Raw genomic sequence first — 24,379 nt, 5'->3', positions numbered from 1 at the left:
ACGTGTGATACTTATGCCTGGAACAAGACCCCTTGGGTCCATGGGCAAACTTCTTCCATAGCCAAGACCATGGATCCATCTGAGGGGAAATTTGTTATCTGGGTAGTTGTTGACTGTTTCAGTTAAATGTGTTATTTTATTGTATTAGCTCAACTGAATGCCAAAATTCAGTCCAGTGTATTTATTAATTATATTGCTCATTGCATGATATTCCTCATAATATAGTCTCTGATAGAGGTGCTCAGTTTGTCCCTAAATTTTTGAAAGTCTTTTGCACTAAATTTGGGATACAAACTTTTTCCTCTGCATTTCTTCCTGAGACCAATGGTCTGAACATTTTAACCAAACACTTGAACAATTCCTTAGGTGTTATATTTCTGATAATCAGATTGAGTGGGTAACCTATCTTTCTCATGTTTCAACCTTTCTTTTTCATGTTTCTCTGAATACTTTGCCATTTTTCTGTAATTATGGGTTTCAGCCTCAATTCAGTTTGTTTTCCTCTAGTACAGAGAGTCCTAAAATAGAAGTATAGTCAGATAAACAGAGCACAGTATGAACTCAGGTTCTATTAATTTCTAAGAGACATGCTGATAAAAGACAATTCAGCTGGTCTTGTATTAATGTAGGGAAAAGCTGTGGCTCTCTACTGAAAAGTTATGTCTTCAGATTCTGTCTCATAAGTTGAGTCAGAGGTTTATTGGTCTTTACGAAATTCTTGAAGTTATCAATCCTGTGTTTTTTCATTTATGTCTTCTTCTGTCCTATACATAATGTATAATACACAATACGCTGACGAGAAAAAGGGTAATAATTTTTTAACTTTTGACTAGTATGACTGGTATTATTTTATCTGTCATGACACTCACATGATGCAGTTTGGCAAATTTCTTGGCCGAGAGACCACAATCGATGAGCTGGATGATGCTGGTTTTTTTTGTTTTTTTTTTGGGGGGGGGGAATCTTCTTCATCGCTGATCCTCAACTTCATGATTTTAAGTCTCTCCTAAAGAAATATTTGCCACCGGTTACCACGCCCAATTATCCCCCTTCCCCTGTGCAAGAAGAAGATCTAGAGTTTGAATTTCAAAAAATTGTTGACTTGTGTAGGGGTAGAAATGAACTCCAATATTTAGTAGATTGGAAGAGTTATGGACCAGAAAAACAAACTTGAGTACCAACTCGTTTAGCTCGGCCGCTCATAACGGGGAGGTACTGTTACAAATCTCAGTGTGCAGCACTGTTCACTGTTTTCACCTTAAAGGGGTTGGCCACTTTCAGACCAATATTGACAAACAAATGTACAATAAAAAGATATACAATTTTCCAATATACCTTCTGTATCAATTCCTCACGGTTTTCTAGATCTCTGCTTGCTGTTATTCATTCTGTTACTTCTAGAGGATAAAACTCTGACCATGGTCATGTGATTTACGGTCCATGGTCATGTGATGAGCACACAGGTGCTGCTTGTTACAGTCACAGCACAGTAATCAGACATCTGCCTGGTAATCAGTTGTACTCCTGTGCGCTCATCACATGACCATGGACCGTAAATCACATGACCATGGTCAGAGTTTTATCCTCTAGAAGTAACAGAATGAATGACAGCAAGCCAAAATATAGAAAACCGTGAGGAATTGATATAGGAAGTATATTGGAAAATTGTATATCTTTTTATTGTACATTTGTTTGTCAATATTGGTCTGAAAGTGGCCAACCCCTTTAAGGTTGTCATCCTGACATAAGAAGCATTCTGCAGCTCTTGGAGATTTGAGTCACTGAACCTAATAGCAGATGAGGAGAAATATTTAAAGACTGTTTTAATTCCCCATGTGCCTGTTATTAGTTGTCACTTACTAGTGAGACTCCTGTGCTTTGATTGTTTCTGTTGGCTCGCTGTATTTCTGACTTCAGCTTGTGCACTTGATATTAAATTGATTGCTGATTTGGCTTTGACAGTTCTATCAGATTTGACCTCGGTTTGGACATTGTTTATTCCTTTGATTCCACTCTCCTGGTTTAGCTCATTAACAGTTGACTCCTGTGTTACTAGGGAAGCAAGTGCCTACCAATGTGGACAGAGATGAGTGGGAGGGGGGTTTCTCTCATACTGCACATGCTCTCTTTGTCAGAGTCCATCTAGAAGCGCCACACTCCAGCTTCAGGAGTGTAATAGTTCTGGGTGGTCTCTGACGTATACGTGCATGTGCAGTACTCTTAATACTACACTTGCCAAACCCCAAAAGATACTCCTGAAACTGGAGTGTGGCTCTTCCAGGTGGAAACTGATGTATTGAGCATGTTCATTGTGCTGGGACAGACCTCATCCGCAGTAAGGGGTGGTAATCTGCAGCACTGACAAAAGCCCAAGCTGCAGGTTACATGCCCCTAAAGCCCTTTTCACTCAATTTGCATTGAACGATTTTATCAGCAATGGAGCAGCAGTCAGAAATAAGAAAAGCATATTTGCAAACTATGCCAGAAACCTTACAAGGTACAGTGATTAGATGAAAATCATATTTCATGCTGACAGACACCCTTTAACTAGTTTTTCCCATAATTAACATCACTGTAAGTATAAGTCTGGTCCTTCTATTAAATTATTCCCTTCCTTGGTTGTAGCAAATCTATTTAAAAGTTCTTTTTGGTTGTGCCATCGATATGAATATATTCAAGATATATGATAATGAAGTTATTGATATATGCAGATATACCATAATACATAATTATACTGTTGCTGGTTATAACTGCTTAACCAGCTTCTGCCTAATAATATTCCAATTGCCTCTTCTGTTTTTCTTGCAAATTGATCTAATTATATGAACGGTTTATTTATTGTTACAGGCATTTTGATGCTGTTGTCATGATCCTTTACTTACATAGCTGCTGGGAAGGGTTTTCCTGTGTTCTTAAAGAAAGGCTGTTGCTGCTATGTATTTTAGAATTGACAAAGAACTTTCTACAGTTCAAAATGAGTCACTGCCACAGAGGTGCACATGCTGCTATGCTCTATGTAACAGCTTGCAATATTGGAATTTAAGAACTTACATAAAGATTTCATAGTTTCAATATGCAGTGCCAGATCCCTATTTTAATGAGGATTTGGGTGAGCACTTCACTTTGTGGTTTCTTGTCTTAATAAAATGTAGACAATATGTTAAAGCGAACCCAATATTATGACAATGAAAGTGCATCTCATCTGGCAAAAACAAAACAAAAAAAAATTCAGCTCAACCGTAAATTTGTCACATCCTTCAGGACAAAACTATATACATCAGAAGGTATAATCTGTTGAGAGAGTAAATTAGAGTACACCCCGTGATCTAGTAAATAAATGGCTTAACAAATGGCTATAATAGCTTATGCGAAAGAACCCCACGGACCACCCTGGGCGTTCCTCAGAGCCTCCGAACACCCCCTCATGTCATACCTTTCATCCTGCCTCGCTACTACTCGTGCTCCATCTGCCCTCCACCTCCCCGGATATTCTGCCGCCCACATTGCGCTCTTGCTGTTCAAATCTTGTGCATGCGCAATTCTGTTCTGTTCAGAGTGGTACTGCGCATATAAGAGTGCCATTTTAGTGTAGTTCGCCGGAGAACTGAGCAGATATTTTTTTTCTGTTTGGCAGAAAGAAATCCATCACAGAAGTAAGCAAGAAGATGGTTACTATAGTGTTAAAGGGTCATAGCAACAGTTTAATAGGTCAAAATTTACTGACCTGTTCCACTTAAACTGCATGAGCTTAGCCTTTAATGGGTAAATCTTTCATCTTACAGCACGATATTAGTAGGTCCTTTGCATCCACATAATATAGTGCCCCGTGGAATATATACTGCTCTAATTAAATTTCAACTCCATTTAGACCCTTTCAACCATCTTGACAAAGGTAACTCCAGTGAAATATTGTGCAAAAGGAGTTGTCATAATCGACTGTAATTTTAAACTAGAGAAAAGGGGAGCTGAAGATAGAAGACCAGTAATGTTCTCAAGGACCTGTATGGCTTTCGCTTTATGAACATGCAAAACTCTATAATCTCTCTTGCTTTTCAAATAGTGTTTAAATGCAAGTTTCAAAGCACACAAATTAATTTGGATCAAATTGTATAGGAAAATTCGGTGAAGCTGCAAATCAAATTTTTTCAAAATTTGCTTATCTCTAAGTCGTAACTTGCACCATAAATCCAGTGGTCTTCTATCTTCATCTTTACTCCCACACGATTTCTTTGGAGTCAGGAAGCTGTATGTACTGTCATTAGCTGATATGTAATAGTACAAACTATGCCGCCTCATGTACATAATAAACTCATTGTTTTGTTTTGTTTTCTATTGAAGGTAAATCAAATAAAAGAAGTCTTGAAAAGCAACTCTTTTGAAGAGCGCACATTAATCTAATCGGTATGAAACTCAACTGGGTCTGCATTGTATTTTTTCATTTAGTGTGCTATTATGGGGTGCATGAAGTCCAAAACTGATTACAATGTACAGAACACCAGCCACCTGAAAAAAAATCATGGCAATGAAGTGAAGTATGGTGAAGAAAACATAGCTTTAGTCAAAGATGTTCAGGAAAGTAAAGAAGAATTCATGCCGGCTAATCCAATTCTTTTGGAATATGCTCATCGACTGTCAGAAGAAATTGTGAATAAAGCAGTAAAACAATGGGCAGAAGTGGACAGTAAATACAGTGACATCCCATATATTGAGAGCGATATTCCTTAACATTAGACGACTCTGCATGCTGTTCTCGATGTAACAGCTTTGTAGCACTCTTACTATGGTAACAATGCATAATCAAGTATATTTTTCTAATATAAATCCAAAGATGTTTGCTTCCCATTACTGTAAGAATCAAAGATTACTTAGAATTTTTGTCTCAGTCTTCTATTTCTACTGAAGTCCAAAAGAGAATATTTACACTCATTGACAAAAAATACAACGTACCTAGGAGTTGTTAGAATCAAATGAAACGTGATATGTGTGAATGTAAGGATATATGTAAGTGATTACAATACAAGGATACATTTACTTAGGGAAACCTGTACAAGTGGGCTCAGGTACCCTGTTGCTTGATTATGATACCTCTGCAAATGAAGGCGATGGTAGCTGACTGTCAATGGCTGGAAACTATTGGAAACTGCGACACCAAATTTTCTTCTGCCATGCACCTAGAAATGGTGTATAATGAATGAGCCATCTTTATCTGGATGGCGAACAAGGAAACTGTGGGAGCTGCTCATGCTTGTTGGTGAATCAAATAATCCTCTCTACTGCTGGTCTGTGTGACCTAGCTGACTGGCAAATCATTTAGATAAGATAATCCTTTAATAGTCCCACAATGGGGAAATTTCAGTGATACAGTTTCATAGATGGTACAGTAGTATATAAAAACAGAGAAAAACACATACAAGCTCATGGCAGATAGAGAAATCCTAGGAATCATAGCAACTAAAAAGAAAGAAACACAGACACACTGCAGGATCATTTAGTTCTCTGTGTGAAGTGATGTTAATAATACAGCCTGACCGTGGTTGGAGGACATGAGGAGGGGGGTCACAGCATGTAGATATAACAGGCAAAAAACGTTTTTTTTTTTTTGCAGAGGTGGGGGACATATGCAGCTATCATGATAACATGTGGTAGTTCCTTTGGTAGGTGGTGAGATCTCCTGCTCACAGCTGATAGTTCGGTATGTTGCATCAGCACTATTGTCCATTAACCACAAAAAATGCCCCAAATATCCTTCATCACAAGCCCTCCTCTTCCTTTCTTCTTACCACTGTGTTCTACTGCACAGAGAGGTCTGAAGCCATCCAGGTAGACAGGGTGCTGCTCTCTTGCCAAGCTTCCATAAACACATGGGTAAGTGGGTGGTGGTAGTTTCCCAGGTTGTAACAGAGTCCCACGTGTCCACAGTAAAAGAAAGAAATACCAGTCAGCCGAGGGCATCTTCACACATCAGCAATAGACTCCAAAAATCATCTCCTTGAAAAGAAGATGTCCACACTTCCATGTAGGTTTCTCCTCCATGCCATATGGTGTCCATGCTGTCCTTAGCTCCTGGGGAGATGGTAACAAGCACATGTGCACAGGAAAAACTCCGGGTCTTGAGTCATTGTCCATGCTTGACAACAGAAACAAAAGGAACAAAATACTCCACAGGATCTTCCATTCGATTTATAGTTGCTAATTCATAGTGCTAGTTTGCTTGGTTACAGGATTCTTGAAGATACAGAGAAAAAAAGTGAAAAAGGAAAGATAAATGTTGCTCCCAGCTTGGAGCACTGTATCAGGCAGCCACACACAAGGCGGCGCCAGGAAGTAAATAATAAGGAAGTAAAATTTAAATAACTATCTTGCTTCTCTCGGTCCAGTTATGTATCCCCTCTCAACGCCTGTCAGCTGATCAAAATATTTTTGAGTAGATCTAGCAATCAATAAGGTACACTACCCAAAAGTTGCCTCTTGAGAGCTTTTTTTCTATTTATTTTTTTTTTATTTATAGGGCAGAGGGGGAAGTAATTTTACACCCTCTCATGCCATGACCCAGTATATAATCAAACAACATCTATAAACTTTAATATGTCTGTCTGAGACATAACTGAATGCTGAGTTTTGCAGCACATTTCTATCTGGCTGCGGGTTTTTTTTGTCAATGGGTGTATATGTCAGAATCAACAGAAAAAAATAGTCTCTGCGCTTGTAAGCACAGACACAGCTTATGTGTGCATCTGAATTAATAATGTGTCACAATTATATTTGTCAATGGCAACTTTACTTTATATCCCATTTCCAATAATTTTCATGTCTTTATCCAACCTCATCTACTATGTAACTATGTACTACACTGTATTTTGTACTTATTTGACAAAAATGATGCTGCACAGTCTTCAAGGGCAGAAAATAAACCTATATTAATTATATAAGAAACATACATTTTATCAATCCAACCAAACAAATTTTACAGCAGTATTCTCATCTTAAACATGTAAGGCATATTCTCTTTTATGGGAGTTGCAAAAAGAGTTGAGCATGCTTTCTCGACCAACTTCCTTAGACGTGAATGGCGAGAGCAAAGCCATCTTTCATTCTCCATCTGGAGACAGGGTACAGTATTTGCATCATCAAGTGGGAAGGTGGATATTGATCTTCATTCTGGTCATACATGTAGTCTTAGAGTTGGCACCAGCATATCAGAAATGTGTGGCAAATGCCACATATGTTCTTGCTGGGGTCATGACTTTCCAGGCTGGTTACAGAATCTAATATGATGCAACATTACCTGTAATGACTATTGTCAGGTACATTGCCAGTCCTATGGCATCTTTTTTTTTCCCCTCATTTTCTTATAAGGTTGTCTTCACCAAAGTAAGTTTTTGTGTCACACGTGAAGGAGGTTATCTGTGCATCAGATGCACTGTAGTCATGTGATGCCTATGGTTATATCATGGCAGACAGGGCTTCCCAAAGGCCAGAAGCATGGTCTAATAGATTATCAGTTTTTGATTGACAATAATGCTACCAAGTACTGTATATACTCGAGTATAAGTCGACCTGAATATAAGCCGAGACCCCTAATTTTACCACAAAAAACTGGGAAAACTTATTGATTCGAGTATAAGCCGAGGGGGGGAAATCCACCATTACAGATAAAAAGTCTGGTCATGTGCATTACAGCTTAGTAACTCCATTGGGATCATAGTAATAGCAGGTAACCCCATCATGTCCCTCACATTAACCCCCTGTGTGCCTCACATAAGAGTTACTGATATGTGGGACAGTTTTCTGTGCTCAGTGGACCCTGACTCGTGTATAAGCCGAGGAGAGCTCTTTCAGCATGAAAAATGTGCTGAATAAGTCGGCTTATACTCAAGCATATACGGTATATCAAAGTATTGTATTAGTGATTAAATAATAGCACTTTGTTCCTTAGAGGACCTGAATTTTTTTTTTTACATAAAGTGAAATCAATTTCCTTTAAAAAAAAATAAAATAAATTATATATATATATTGCAATGACAAAAATGAAGCCATTTTTATCCATAATGAAATGCTAATTGTTCAGAAATTTATATAATATACAACACCCCAAACAATATAGTTAACATGAAACTTGTTCAACAAAAACCCCAACCTTCACACACTACTAGAAAAAAATAAGTTATGGGTCTTGGAAGGGAATGATCAAAATGATGAAAAAAATGCTTATAGGTTATAAAAATTCTGGTCCTACACAGGTTAAGAGGTTTACCAAATTTTAACAAAAAAAAGTCTAATCACTGTAAATGAGACATTTGCATTCCACATAATTCTTAAGACATGTAGTTGTTATAGATGAATAAAAACTGTTTACATTTTAGCTTACAAGAGTCTAAAAGAAAACGGGCGCTCTCTTGTTCAGGGCCTCACTATAGGTAATTATTGATAAACCAAATGAGCCATACCCCGGATATAATCAGGGTTATGCAGTCAAAGCTGGGCCGGTATGATTCCATTTATTCATATACTGTAGCGGTATTCTGCTCAGTATTATTAATATACCCCTACGATCCACTCCATTGTTACAGGTTTGCTGCATCTCAATATAAGCAATGTACACCACTGATTGTGAAGCAATCCCAAAAAACATCAAGGTATCCACAATCCCTTAATGCATCTTGAGATATCTAAAGAAGCGATTCTTGGAGTTTGCTTCAAAACCTTTATTTGTTAGATCAATGGTAACATGTTACAGAGTAAACAGTCCTTCATCAGCCGATATTGACATCAGTATGACCTGTTTTACACTGAAATGCATCACCATTGATCTGACAAATCAAGGTTTGAAAGCTTACCCCAAGACTAGCTCCTTTATATATCTCAAGATCCACCAAGGGAGCACAGATGCCTTGATGTTTTTTTGGGATTGCTTCTCAACCTGTGGTGTATATTGTTTTTATTCAAATGCTGTAAACCTGGAGTGGGCACAATGGGTAGGTTAATATACTGTAACAGTATTCTGTAGGTTAATATACTGTTACAGTATTCTGCACAGTATTATGAATAAATATTTTTAGGCCAAATCCAGGAATGGAATTTACAGAAAGTATAGTGGAAAGGGTTGTGCAACTGTGCTTTGACTTTATTTGACTCTCTACTCTTGGTTTTCTTTACAAATACTGATGCTATTGTATTCGTATATGTATTTTTCCACCATAAAGAAGTATAGCAGAAAGCAACTGAAATAAATGCCACACCTTCAGTATACTGCAATGTTGGAAAAAAGTCAAGGAAGAAAGAAAAAAAAAAAAAAAAGCAGGACTACAAGATCCACAAGGTTTTGGGTGTTGTATTAAATCTTACTGACTATCTAGATATAATGTAGTTTACCTTTTGTAGTGTGCACTTCTTCCTCACTGCACCTATACACTGTAAGGGGGCATTCACACGGAGTAACGCCGGGCGTGTATTACAGCCGTACACGCCAGCGTTACGGCAGACTGCCGAACACTTCCCATTCACTTCAAGGGAGTGCTCGTAACAGCGGCGTTTACGAACGCTCCCATTGAAGTGAATGGGAAGTGTACGGCAGTCTGCCGTAGCGCCTGCGTGTACGGCTGTAATACACGCCCGGCGTTACTCCGTGTGAATGCCCCCTAAGATCTTCCCCTCTGTTTTTGCTAGCATTCATCTCAGGGTTCTCTCAGCCACAGCAACTCCAAGAATGCTGCTACCTCTCCTTACTCCCAGCTGTACACTAAGTGTCTGTGCTCTGGAAGACCTGTAACCAAATGGTCACGCTCAAGCTCCAGTCACAATAAGTGGTCCATGCACACAGAGTTTTCTAGCGTGGATTCTGACACGGAATCTTCATCAGAATCCACGTGGGGAAAAAAAGCTTCCCATTGGCTTCAATGGTTTCTGTGAGGAACCCATTGAAGTCAATGGGAGGCTTTTTTTTCTGTGTGGATTCTGACGCGGATTCCGCGTCAGAAAACTCCATGTGCATGGACCCTTAGTGTCCATATTTATCTTTTATTTACTTTTTTCAATTTGTTTAAGAGACTTGACCATGTATTAGTTTTATTGCTCATGTAAGACGCTGTGATCCTGCACTTATGTGTTTAAAGGGATTCTATTATTGGGAAAACTCATTTGTAACTAAGCATATATTTGCATAGCCTTTAGAAAGGCTTTGAATTAGCCCGCTTTTATTGATATGCTATTTAGCCATCTTGGAGCACTGGAAGTTCACTGAGCATTGTGTGATATGTGTACACAGGGGGAGGTGAGAGCAGGGAGGCTGCTGCTGACGACTCATCAGCCTTCCGTGCTCTCACCTCCCCCTGTTTACACACAGCACAGAAGCAGTGCTCAGTTAACTTCCGGTGCTCCGTGCTGGTTAATTAGCATATCAATAAAAGTGGGCTAATTCAAAAATGGCTGAGAGGATTAATAAATTAAAGGTATGTCTGGAATAGCCTTTCTAAAGGCTATGCAAATATATGCTTAATTAAAGTTTTCCCAATGATAGACTCCCTTAAATATTTGGCTACAATAATAGCCCTAATTCCCTCCAATACAATTGTGCATTATAATATATGAACTCAACCTTGAAAATTAAAAGTAAACTAAAATATGACCTTTATTAAATAAATAGATGAAATTATATTATATATTATAATATATGAGTAATAAAGCTTACGTGTCCTATGGCAGACTGGGAGCCATTGGAAGCCCCTCCCTCTGTCTAATCACTTGGATGCCACAGTCACTATTGACAGATTGTCAGCTGTAACATACCCACTGTACATGTATGGCAGGTTATGGGAGCCCCTTGACAGTATCCATATATATTTATGGCACATATCATTCCGGGGGTTAAAGAGGTTGCCCCATAATGGTCATTTTTGTTTTTTTCTCCCCTCCTTTCAAAAGCCATAATTAGTTTTATTCTTCCATTCCCAGAGCTACATGATGGCTTATTTTTTTGCTGAACAATTGGCAGCTAGAATAAAAATCAGAAAGCAGTGAAATTAGGAAAAATGTGCCAATTTTTATGGACTTTGTTTCTTTAGCTTTCCCCGTGAAGTAAAAAATTCATGGTAGTTGTATTCTGAGGGTCAGTATGATCATGGTGATACCAAACTTATATCCATTTTTTATTTTTTATTTTAATGTTTTAATAAAAAAATAAAAAAAATGCAAAAAATGTTTGCTGTGCCCTACTGTGACACTTTTTTTGCCATGTTGTGGAATATGTAATGTATAGATCACTTTTTATTACAATACTATTGTATTGCAGTCTATGGTAAAATCTCTGTATTGCCATTGAAGACTGCCATAGTCTTCAGAACAACTGCCGTAATGTTTTTATCTCACAATTGGCATTTGATAAGCAAAACTAAAGTACTCTGAACCCTTCGAATGCAGTGGTGGAATCTGGCATATGAGGGATTGGGCCCACTCTGAGGGTAAGTTCACACAGAGTTTTTTGGTCAGGATTTTGAGGCTGTATCCGCCTTAAAATCCTGACCAAAAAGACGGCTCCCATTGATTTCAATGGTTTGTGACTTGCCTTGCAAATCGGCCTGAAGACACTCCTGACTAGGCCCATTCATTGGGCCTAATCTGGGCAGAGTGTCGCGGCTACCTGGTTTTTGGTCCAAAAAACCCCATCTGAACTTACCATTAGTGGGCACAATATTTAAATACCCCACATCCAGCATACATGTATGTGCCCTGCCACTTCATGTGGAGTCTATGGGGCTGATGGAAATATATTTGAAGAGATAATAAACTTGCCTGAATATTTTGATAAAGCAAATATTTGCTACCACAGCTCCAGTTATGTTATCTCAAAGAAGAGCACTGAGGTATATAACAGCTGCTTTACAGAAAGTGGAAGTTACATACAAGAGGGGATTTCTATTCTAATTATCTTTCCAAATAGGAGATCACAAATATGTCACAGTCTAGTGAGGTGGAATAAACCTTTGTGAGAAACAAGTGTAAGAAGATCGGGAAAACAAGAGGCAATCCGGTCATTTTCTTTTATTTTATTATGTACCTATCCACTAATAAATATAATACCTTTTGCCTTAGTTGTTGCTTTCCATAGAAAAATTCATGGAATACTTCCGTTCATCTGGGTTATGTTATGACAAGATAACTCCCTGAGAATAACATGCTTCTCTGTTCTGTTAAGGAGGTCAAGCAGTAAGCACCGATCATCTTGTATGACACAGGCTCTCCATAGGGAGTACACAAATTTCTGTCACTCACTAGTTCTAAGAAGACATCTTAGAACAGATTGACACACAGATATAATGAAGATGACAGCTCAGCCTCCCTGACTGTATATTTATGAATAGTCATTAGAGAGACGTATAATCACAGTGTCCCCCCAGCAAGCAAAGATGGCACCGTCTCTACCTGGTCATGTGATGCTGAGCGAAGACATTATGGGATTTAAAGCATAACATAGAGAATTTGACATGTAAAATTTGCAATCTGATGATTTTTTTTTATTCATTGTGTACCTATTACCCCTACGTACATAATGCAGTCAGTATTTCCAGATTTAGTTACTCCTTTCTATCAGAGTGCTTCTCTTCCGTAATATCATGTAACACTCACTTCGACCAGATAAAATGTAAAGGAGTTAAAAAAGCAATGCCTTGTTTCCTGTATGATCGACTGTACCACAGAGGAAGACAGAAACTTCTATCACTACCTACTAATAAGTAGGCACTTCCAGTCACACAATGAGCTCCCAGGTCAGCCTCCCCACCTATAGTTATGGACAGAAAGCGGATCTCATCTCTGCCCATCTTCTTTACCTCCCTTGGATACCCTACCATTTCTGCCCAGCATCGGTGCGTCTTTCTCCACTGGCTTCACATTTTTTGTCCATGTGGGATGGGGTCTGCAATTCTTCCTCATTGGCCAGAGTCCCTAGTCCCCTGAGCCCCCTCTTTGGGAATCCCATGTTTCCTCTAGGCCTCTCCGCACAACGTTTCCTGGGGTGGTCTGCCTCTGATATTAGACTGGGTTCTTTGTCTGGCTCCTCATCTTCTATCCCCTCTTTCAGTCAGCTGATTGCTGCCAGCCCTGGCTCCCCCCTTTCCTGGCTGGAGTATCATCAGCTAACTGCTTTCTGGCACAAGTTTTCCTTACAGTCCCTTCTTTCTTCCTCCTCTTTTTTTGTAGAGACCATTCTACTACAGCCCAAAACCCCTCCTCATGTCCACTCCCTCCTCTAGGATACCCTGTTGGATGCTGCTACCCTGAGACTCCCCCCCCCCCCTACACCAGATCCTGGGAGGCTGACCTAGGTGTTCATCTTTCTTCTGTTGATTGGGCCCGCTGCTTTCTCCTGTCTCACAAGCTGTCACTACCCTGTAGTTCTCAGGAGAAACATTTTAAAATACTGACCCGCTGGTATCACTGCCCAACCCTCCTTCATATGTTCTACCCTACGGTTTTGGATCTCTACTGGCGCTGTGGTTCTGTGGAAGGCTCCTTCTTTCACATTTGGTGGGACTGTGGGCGGGATCCAGTCCTTCTGGATCTCTGTGTTTGTTCTTTACAGGAGGGTCAGTGACCGCTCCTTAGCTCCATCTCCCTAGGTAGCTCTTCTATCCCTTATTCCGGGCAAGCTCTCGAAGATAAAGGGGGGATCTCCTGCGTCATTTCCTTACGGCCACCAGGACGGTTATTCCCCGGCACTGGTGGAGCTCTACAACCCCCTCATTGCTGGAGTGGCTCCAAGAATTCCTCCTTATTAGAAGGATGGAAGCTCTGCTCGTGGAGGATTCCCCCGACCTGACTAAGTTTGAAGCTCTCTGGCGTCTGTGGGTTGTGTTTCAGGAGTCTTTGGAGTTTTCTTCCCTGTTTAATTGAGCCCTTACTCTCCTGGCTGCTTTGCCCTTGCAGCTCGGGGGTTCTGTTTTTCCTCTCCCTCCTTGCCAGCAAACCCTTCTTCCCCCTTAGTGACTTGTTTGTTGTGTCTTCCCCCGCCTGTCGTGTCTTATGTGCTCTCTGCGTTTTTGCCCTTCCTTCTTCCCCTTTTGTTTTTGTCTGCTGTCCTGTCCTCAATCACGGTTCTTCTTCTTTGCTTTATTTGCCTCAATCTCTGTCCAGGGGCTCCCCCCTGGCGTATGTTATATCTATTGGCCCTGCATGGCCCTGATGTATGAGGTTTGGGCATATTGCCTCTTTATTCGTTATTAGAGATGAGCGAACACTAAAATGTTCGAGGTTCGAAATTCGATTCGAACAGCCGCTCACTGTTCGAGTGTTCGAATGGGTTTCGAACCCCATTATAGTCTATGGGGAACATAAACTCGTTAAGGGGGAAACCCAAATTCGTGTCTGGAGGGTCACCAAGTCCACTATGACACCCCAGGAAATGATACCAACACCCTGGAATGACACTGGGACAGCAGGGGAAGCATGTCTGGGGGCATAAAAGTCACTTTATTTCATGGAAATCCCTGTCAGTTTGCGATTTTCGCAAGCTAACTTTTCCCCATAGAAATGCATTGGCCAGTGCTGATTGGCCAGAGTACGGAACTCGACCAATCAGCGCTGGCTCTGCTGGAGGAGGCGGAGTCTAAGATAGCTCCACACCAGTCTCCACTCAGGTCCGACCTTAGACTCCGCCTCCTCCGGCAGAGCCAGCGCTGATTGGCCGAAGGCTGGCCAATGCATTCCTATGCGAATGCAGACTTAGCAGTGCTGAGTCAGTTTTGCTCAACTACACATCTGATGCACACTCGGCACTGCTACATCAGATGTAGCAATCTGATGTAGCAGAGCCGAGGGTGCACTAGAACCCCTGTGCAAACTCAGTTCACGCTAATAGAATGCATTGGCCAGCGCTGATTGGCCAATGCATTCTATTAGCCCGATGAAGTAGAGCTGAATGTGTGTGCTAAGCACACACATTCAGCACTGCTTCATCAAGCCAATACAATGCATTAGCCAGTGCTGATTGGCCAGAGTACGGAATTCGGCCAATCAGCGCTGGCTCTGCTGGAGGAGGCGGAGTCTAAGATCGCTCCACACCAGTCTCCATTCAGGTCCGACCTTAGACTCCGCCTCCTCCGGCAGAGCCAGCGCTGATTGGCCGAAGGCTGGCCAATGCATTCCTATGCGAATGCAGACTTAGCAGTGCTGAGTCAGTTTTGCTCAACTACACATCTGATGCACACTCGGCACTGCTACATCAGATGTAGCAATCTGATGTAGCAGAGCCGAGGGTGCACTAGAACCCCTGTGCAAACTCAGTTCACGCTAATAGAATGCATTGGCCAGCGCTGATTGGCCAATGCATTCTATTAGCCCGATGAAGTAGAGCTGAATGTGTGTGCTAAGCACACACATTCAGCACTGCTTCATCAAGCCAATACAATGCATTAGCCAGTGCTGATTGGCCAGAGTACGGAATTCGGCCAATCAGCGCTGGCCAATGCATTCTATTAGCCCGATGAAGTAGAGCTGAATGTGTGTGCTAAGCACACACATTCAGCACTGCTTCATCAAGCCAATACAATGCATTAGCCAGTGCTGATTGGCCAGAGTACGGAATTCGGCCAATCAGCGCTGGCTCTGCTGGAGGAGGCGGAGTCTAAGGTCGGACCTGAATGGAGACTGGTGTGGAGCGATCTTAGACTCCGCCTCCTCCAGCAGAGCCAGCGCTGATTGGCCGAATTCCGTACTCTGGCCAATCAGCACTGGCTAATGCATTGTATTGGCGTGATGAAGCAGTGCTGAATGTGTGTGCTTAGCACACACATTCAGCTCTACTTCATCGGGCTAATAGAATGCATTGGCCAATCAGCGCTGGCCAATGCATTCTATTAGCGTGAACTGAGTTTGCACAGGGGTTCTAGTGCACCCTCGGCTCTGCTACATCAGATTGCTACATCTGATGTAGCAGTGCCGAGTGTGCATCAGATGTGTAGTTGAGCAAAACTGACTCAGCACTGCTAAGTCTCTGCATTCGCATAGGAATGCATTGGCCAGCCTTCGGCCAATCAGCGCTGGCTCTGCCGGAGGAGGCGGAGTCTAAGGTCGGACCTGAATGGAGACTGGTGTGGAGCGATCTTAGACTCCGCCTCCTCCAGCAGAGCCAGCGCTGATTGGTCGAGTTCCGTACTCTGGCCAATCAGCGCTGGCCAATGCATTCTATTAGCCCGATGAAGTAGAGCTGAATGTGTGTGCTTAGCACACACATTCAGCTCTACTTCATCAGGCTAATAGAATACATTGGCCAATCAGCGCTGGCCAATGCATTCTATTAGCTTGATGAAGCAGAGTGTGCACAAGGGTTCAAGCGCACCCTCGGCTCTGATGTAGCAGAGCTGAGGGTGCACAAGGGTTCAAGTGCACCCTCGGCTCTCCTACATCAGAGCCGAGGGTGCGCTTGAACCCTTGTGCACACTCTGCTTCATCAAGCTAATAGAATGCATTGGCCAGCACTGATTGGCCAGAGTACGGAATTCGGCCAATCAGCGCTGGCCAATGCATCCCTATGGGAAAAAGTTTATCTCACAAAAATCACAATTACACACCCGATAGAGCCCCAAAAAGTTATTTTTAATAACATTCCCCCCTAAATAAAGGTTATCCCTAGCTATCCCTGCCTGTACAGCTATCCCTGTCTCATAGTCACAAAGTTCACATTCTCATATGACCCGGATTTGAAATCCACTATTCGTCTAAAATGGAGGTCACCTGATTTCGGCAGCCAATGACTTTTTCCAATTTTTTTCAATGCCCCCAGTGTCGTAGTTCCTGTCCCACCTCCCCTGCGCTGTTATTGGTGCAAAAAAGGCGCCAGGGAAGGTGGGAGGGGAATCGAATTTTGGCGCACTTTACCACGTGGTGTTCGATTCGATTCGAACATGGCGAACACCCTGATATCCGATCGAACATGTGTTCGATAGAACACTGTTCGCTCATCTCTATTCGTTATGTTTTGTTCTCTTTTCTTGTAGTCCTATAAAAACTCATTAGACCTATAGTTATGGAGATTACAGTCATGGCCTGCTTAACCACTGGTTGTTACCACAAGAAGGCATGAAGTGCTTCATCTGCTATTAAAGGATATTATTGGATAGTGTAGTACTTGGTTAAAGATCTTTTCAATTCATTTGCCCACCATCTATGTCATTCTGATCTAGCTGTTAAGAGTTGTTGGGGACAGTGCTTTTGTGTGTACCCACACATAAGCAGGAACCACAATTTGCCTTGTGCACCATCTAGATAAAGAGGTAATTTCATTACACACCACTGTCTCTGCACTGACCATTTCCAGGAGCTTAGCAGAAGGAAATTCGGTGCCATGTGTGCAGCTATTGACAGTCAGGGATTGAGAAACTTAGACTACTACGGACTGCAACTAAAAATTTATTTAGTGATTAATCAAGGTTCAGTTTGGGATATTAAGATGATCTGATTGAAGTATAGAGGCCTTGTGGTAAGCACTTCACTACTACCTTTGCTCTGGAACAATGCACTGCCCTAACTGAAGATTTGAGAAACCATGGCATATGCCAGTTGGTTACCCTTTGTAGTGAGAACGTAGCTTGCAAAAGTATTCATACCCCTTGAACTTTTTTACATTTTGCACCTCACAACCACAAACTTAAATGCATTTTGTTGAGATTTTTAAGTGATAGATCAACACAAAGCAGCAGATTATTGTGAAGTGGAATGAAAATGATACATGGTTATCAAAATTTTAAATCAAATAAAAATCAGAAAATTACAGCTGTAATTCTTTTTGGGGAATGTCTCTACCAGCTTTGCGCATATAGAGACTAAGATTTTTGCTAAATATCTGAAGCTCAGCCAGATTGGATGATCTGTGAACAGCAATTTTCATGTCTTGCCCCAGATGCTCAATGAGGTCTGGACTTTGACTGGACCATTTTTACACATGAATATTCTTCGATCTAAACCGCTTCTGCTTGATGCCAAAGAATAGTTTTGCCATTGCTGACAGGAAAGAGTGACAGCCAGCTAGAAAGCCACATCACAAATTTAAGGTAAAACACACAAATTATATTTTCTCCCCCATTAGAAAGGCAAATGATGTAAAGTAGTGCAGGCAATCCTCTTGCCACTGACTGTTTGTGACTTATCCACTCTTTTCTGGTCCATCTATGTCATGTGACCAGCAATAAGACTCTCCAACTGACTGACAGCTTCTTATGTGTGGACAGTAGATCTGCTTTTCCATTAAATCCCATGAGAGCCTTGATGTACAACTAATAGGAATGAATGGAGAAACAGTCTTCTTGTCCACACATGTTACGTTGTTGGAGAATCTCATTGCTGGTCACATAACACAAAAAAAGGATAGCTAACATTCAGCCATCATTAAGAAGATTACCTCCACTACAATTTACATCATGGTCCTGGGGATTTCTACTTTCATATCTGGGCATGCTAGTATGTCTTCTTACATCGGGAGGAGCCAATACCTCAAACTGTTTGCAACCAGACACAAAGATATAGATATCTGGATTACGGCAGCTCCTATATAAGGCATTATTGAGTTGCTGAATTTGACACCTGAACCATCTTCAGTGCACAACATCTTCCTTTATAATTCAGTTATAGTACATCCACTTTGGAATGAACCTCCACACATGAACATTTCCTTTTGTCAATGAAAGCAATAGCCTTGAATCTTGTAATATGGAAACTTTTGTCATGTTTTCAGTGTTTTTTTTTTATTGCAAACGAATGGAATATGAGCAATAGCTCAGATATGCATTCCATACCATAAGAATGCAATTGTGGGTCCTTATGCAGATATAGCAGCACAAATTCAATACTGTATTAAAACAAGTCAACATGGCAAAAGGAAAAAAAATAGGAGGCATTATCAAAATGGTTTTTAAAGGGATCCTATCATTAAAACACAATTTTTTCTGGTTGACAGATAGGAATAGCCTTAAGAAAGGCTATTCTTTTCCTACCTTTAGGCTGGAAGCTGTGGTTCAGAGGCCACTAGGCTGGAAGCTGTAGTGAAGAGGCCACTAGGCTGGAAGCTGCGGTGAACAGGCCACTAGGCTGGAAGCTGTAGTGCAGAGGCCACTAGGCTGGAAGCTGTAGTGAAGAGGCCACTAAGATGGAAGCTGTAGTGAAGAGGCCACTAGGCTGGAAGCTGTAGTGAAGAGGCCACTAAGATGGAAGCTGTAGTGAAGAGGTCACTAGGCTGGAAGCTGTAGTGCAGAAGCTACTAGGCTGGAAGCTGCAGTGAACAGGCCACTAGGCTGGAAGCTGTAGTGCAGAGGCCACGAAGCTGGAAGCTGTAGTGCAGAGGCCACTAGGCTCGAAGATGTGGTTCAGAGGCCACTAGGCTGGAAGCTGTAGTGAAGAGGCCACTAGGCTGGAAGGTATAGCGTGAAGGCCACTTGATTCATTTGTAATAGTAAAGTACCAGGACAAAAACCAGACTTGAACTGACTTGCCTTGACAACTTGAAATAGCAGTAGACATGCAGGACTAAACATGGCAAACATTGACAAACAGGCACAGAGTGAATACTTATATCAGAATTGGATTAATACTTCAACAGCAGCCTGGCAGCTTAAACACAAACACAGGAAAGAGATTAACCATTGTATTCACATCATCTCAGTAAAAATGATATGAAGAAGGCAGACTGGAGTAAGCCAAATATGGCAGTTGATTTTATCCTCATGTTGGTCATGGTGGGTTTAACACATAAACTTCCTGCTGGTCCTAGTATGGCACAGTGATAAGAATGAAGCACCAATGCAGATCCTGATGGAGATAGTTCAGTTACAGCACTCCCTAGCGTGGGTCTCCTGCCATAGCAATCAATGCACATAGGTATTAAAGTGCAGACCCAGTCCCACCCTACAGTGCCCTGGAAACACTCTTATGAAGGTTTTTTTTTCCCCCCATTTAGTAATTTTTTCTCAAAACCAGTCATACATCTTTATTTAGCACCAGAAATTTTTTATACTGTATTTTATCTGCCATGTATCTACTGGTATGACTACTACTACTACTATCTATCTACTTCGTCCAAACTACACTCACCGGCCACTTTATTAGGTACACCATGCTAGTAACGGGTTGGACCCCCTTTTGCCTTCAGAACTGCCTCAATTCTTCGTGGAATAGATTCAACAAGGTGCTGGAAGCATTCCTCAGAGATTTTGGTCCATATTGACATGATGGCATCACACAGTTGCCGCAGATTTGTCGGCTGCACATCCATGATGCGAATCTCCCGTTCCACCACATCCCAAAGATGCTCTATTGGATTGAGATCTGGTGACTGTGGAGGCCATTGGAGTACAGTGAACTCATTGTCATGTTCAAGAAACCAGTCTGAGATGATTCCAGTTTTATGACATGGCGCATTATCCTGCTGAAAGTAGCCATCAGATGTTGGGTACATTGTGGTCATAAAGGGATGGACATGGTCAGCAACAATACTCAGGTAGGCTTTGGCGTTGCAACGATGCTCAATTGGTACCAAGGGGCCCAAAGAGTGCCAAGAAAATATTCCCCACACCATGACACCACCACCACCAGCCTGAACCGTTGATACAAGGCAGGATGGATCCATGCTTTCATGTTGTTGACGCCAAATTCTGACCCTACCATCCGAATGTCGCAGCAGAAATCGAGACTTATCAGACCAGGCAACGTTTTTCCAATCTTCAATTGTCCAATTTCGATGAGCTTGTGCAAATTGTAGCCTCAATTTCCTGTTCTTAGCTGAAAGGAGTGGCACCCGGTGTGGTCTTCTGCTGCTGTAGCCCATCTGCCTCAAAGTTCGACGTACTGTGCGTTCAGAGATGCTCTTCTGGCTACCTTGGTTGTAACGGGTGGCTATTTGAGTCACTGTTGCCTTTCTATCAGCTGGAACCAGTCTGGCCATTCTCCTCTGACCTCTGGCATCAACAACGCATTTTCGCCCACAGAACTGCCGCTCACTGGATGTTTTTTCTTTTTCGGACCATTCTCTGTAAACCCTAGAGATGGTTGTGCGTGAAAATCCCAGTAGATCAGCAGTTTCTGAAATACTCAGACCAGCCCTTCTGGCACCAACAACCATGCCACGTTCAAAGGCACTCAAATCACCTTTCTTCCCCATACTGATGCTCGGTTTGAACTGCAGGAGATTGTCTTGACCATGTCTACATGCCTAAATGCACTGAGTTGCCGCCATGTGATTGGCTGATTAGAAATTAAGTGTTAACGAGCAGTTGGACAGGTGTACCTAATAAAGTGGCTGGTGAGTGTACATGCCAGTCCTTTTGCATGGCCATATAGACATCTTATTTTCACTTACTGTGTACATGTCAGAATGCTATAGTGCAGACAGATATGCACACATAATTCACATTTTATTTAAAATGAGTATTTAAGCTAGGTTCAAATCTGCACCGGTGTCTCAGTTGGAAACTCCCCCACAGTAACCTCTGAAAATCGTTGGAGAGAAAAGTACTGCACAGAAGATTTTTTTCTATGCCGGTTCCAGTATAAAAAACGGTAGACCCCCGACGGACCCCATTACATTCTATAGGGTCCACTAAGTAACTGCTGATTTTGTAGTCTGAATGCACGTTGCTCGGGTCCCCTTGGCAAACCCACCTAAACCACAGAGACCTGTGCGCAGATATGAACCTAAACTTAATATAACATGACCTACAAATGAAAAGTTTGACTAAGTTATTTTTATATACTGAAAACCAATAATAAATATTCTCTCCATTGGAAATTATGGTTGCCACTGTGTTTTGATACAATACAAAATTGCTCTTTGTAAATTGATGTGCCTGGCAAACTTGAACAAATGGCCACTGGCATTCCCACGAGACAATAATTTAGTGTTTTGAAGTCATTAAATCTAACTGCAATATTTTCACTTCCTCTTTTCCCAGCTACTTTCTTATCATGCAGTAATATAACAGATGAAATACAAGCAATAGATAAATGTATGTATGCCAAATATGACAGTTTCACAGCACCTGCCGCTATACTGTATGTCATAAATGTAGTCAATAACTAACAGAATATAAAGCTAGTACAAATTGTACCTTTGAAATAGAACTATAAAAGGGAAAGATGTATTGTTGACTGAAGGACACAAGGCCAATAGTGAGCTGTGGTTCTAAGCATTCATGTAAACATTGTAGCACCACATGGACAAAGTGTATTATTAATGGAATCCTTACAATTACATGTTGCTAACAGCTTTTTACTTACAAGGACTGCCGAGATATCACTTAATCTGAAGTATATTGGTTTCATCTTTTGTTACATTTTCTTAGTTCTTAGATCACTTTTCTTCATGGCTTCCCATCTTCATATCCCGTGAAATTCCTACTCGCATTATGGTTGACAAACATTCCCATTAACACCTCTATCTCCCCTTCTGCCTCTCGCTTTCTATCACTAACCGTCTCTCTTGTTCTCTCACAGCTTAGGGCGGGTTCACACCTGGGTCCGAACTCCGTTATGCAGGTTTCCATTTCCTGCCCGAGAAACATTTGAATGGGTTTGAAAAGTGTCCGATTGTGAGCGCCGGTGGGTGAACGTTTTGCGCTCTCCACGGCGAAACGTTTTTTTTTTGTTTTTTTTGTTGTTTTTTTCTTTTTTTTTAATGTAGATTGTGAGCCCCACACAGAGCTCACAATGTACATTTTTCCCTATCAGTATGTCTTTTGGAATATGGGATGGAAACCCATGCAAACACGGGGAGAACATACAAACTCCTTGCAGATGGTTTTATGCCCTTGGCGGGATTTGAACACCAGGACTCCAGCGCTGCAAGGCTGCAGTGCTAGCCACTGAGCCACCGTGTGGCCCCTGTTTTTTTTTTTTTTTTTTAACTGGACACAAAGTCGGACATGCAGGACTTTGTGTCCGATTAAAAACAAACTGGTGTCGCTGTGGAGAGCACAAAACGCTCACGGGCGCGCAGTGAATGCAGGTTTCCGTCTTCTGCTGGCAGAAAACGGAAACCTGAATAATGGAGTTCGGGTACAGGTGTGAACCCGCCCTTACTTCTTCTACCACCCACACACAGATGGTAATATCCTTGATCTGGTCTTCTCACGGCTCTGTTTTTTTTCTGACTTTACTAACGCTCGCCTACCAATTTCTGATGATAACCTTCTTTCTTTACCATTAAAGGCTCTTTTCTTTGCAAAACACTCTTGTACTATGGTACTGCTGCAGATCATCCCAGGCCTCAGTGGTGACCTCTTCACAAACAGCCTGTAACTGCTGTGATGAACTGTTTGTGAGGAGATCACTGAGGCCTGGGATTGGCTGGAGCAGTCACACACAGCTGGGGCATTTTATATACTGGAGTGGACCCATGGCTGCCGGAAATGGTGGCCCAGAAAGGTAAGTGTAAAGGTTTCTTATGTTTATGGGATCCTCCTAAATAATAAAAATATAAGTCAAAACATCCCTTTAAGATCGGCAAAATCTGAAATATTTTTATTTGTAAACATGTTTAATTTGTGGTGGTGACTGGGAGTGAACAGTGCTGCCATTTACTCTAAAGCAGCATAACAAGCCCAACTAACCACCCCTCCAGGACTCTTCTCAGTTGGTATGAGGTATATTTGTGCTGATATATAGTACAAAAGGTAGAAAAATGCTCCTAAGAAAGAATACTTTTAAAAATACTAGTGTTAGTAGATTATAATGAAATGCAACGTGAATGACATAAAAGAGACATCTTAATCAAATCAGTGTTTGGTGTGATCACTAGAGATGAGCGAACACCAAAATGTTCGAAGTTCGAAATCCGATTCGAACAGTAGCTCACTGTTCGACTGTTCGAACGGGTTTCGAACCCCATTATAGTCTATGGGGAACATATACTCGTTAAGGGGGAAACCCAAATCCGTGTCTGGAGGGTCACCAAGTCCACTATGACACCCCAGGAAATGATGCCAAAACCCTGGAATGACGCTGGGACAGCAGGGGAAGCATGTCTGGGGGCATATAAGTCACTTTATTACATGGAAATCCCTGTCAGCTTGCGATTTTCGCAAGCTAACTTTTTCCAATAGGAATGCATTGGCCAGCGCTGATTGGCCAGTTTACAGAATTCGGCCAATCAGCGCTGGCTCTGCCGAAGGAGGCGGAGTCTAAGATCGCTCCACACCAGTCTCCATTCAGGTCCGACCTTAGACTCCGCCTCCTCCGACAGAGCCAGCGTTGATTGGCCGAATTCTGTAAACTGGCCAATCAGCGCTGGCCAATGCATTCTATTGGCGTGATGAAGTAGAGCTGAATGTGTGTGCTGAGCTCAACTACGCCGGTGGTGTAGCCGGGAGTTCAGTGCACGGCCAGCTCTGCTATGCCGGAGATT

Source organism: Leptodactylus fuscus, chromosome 8 (assembly GCF_031893055.1).
Source record: "Leptodactylus fuscus isolate aLepFus1 chromosome 8, aLepFus1.hap2, whole genome shotgun sequence".
Taxonomy (NCBI): Eukaryota; Metazoa; Chordata; class Amphibia; order Anura; family Leptodactylidae; genus Leptodactylus; species Leptodactylus fuscus.
Note: the sequence above shows the minus strand (reverse complement) of the source record.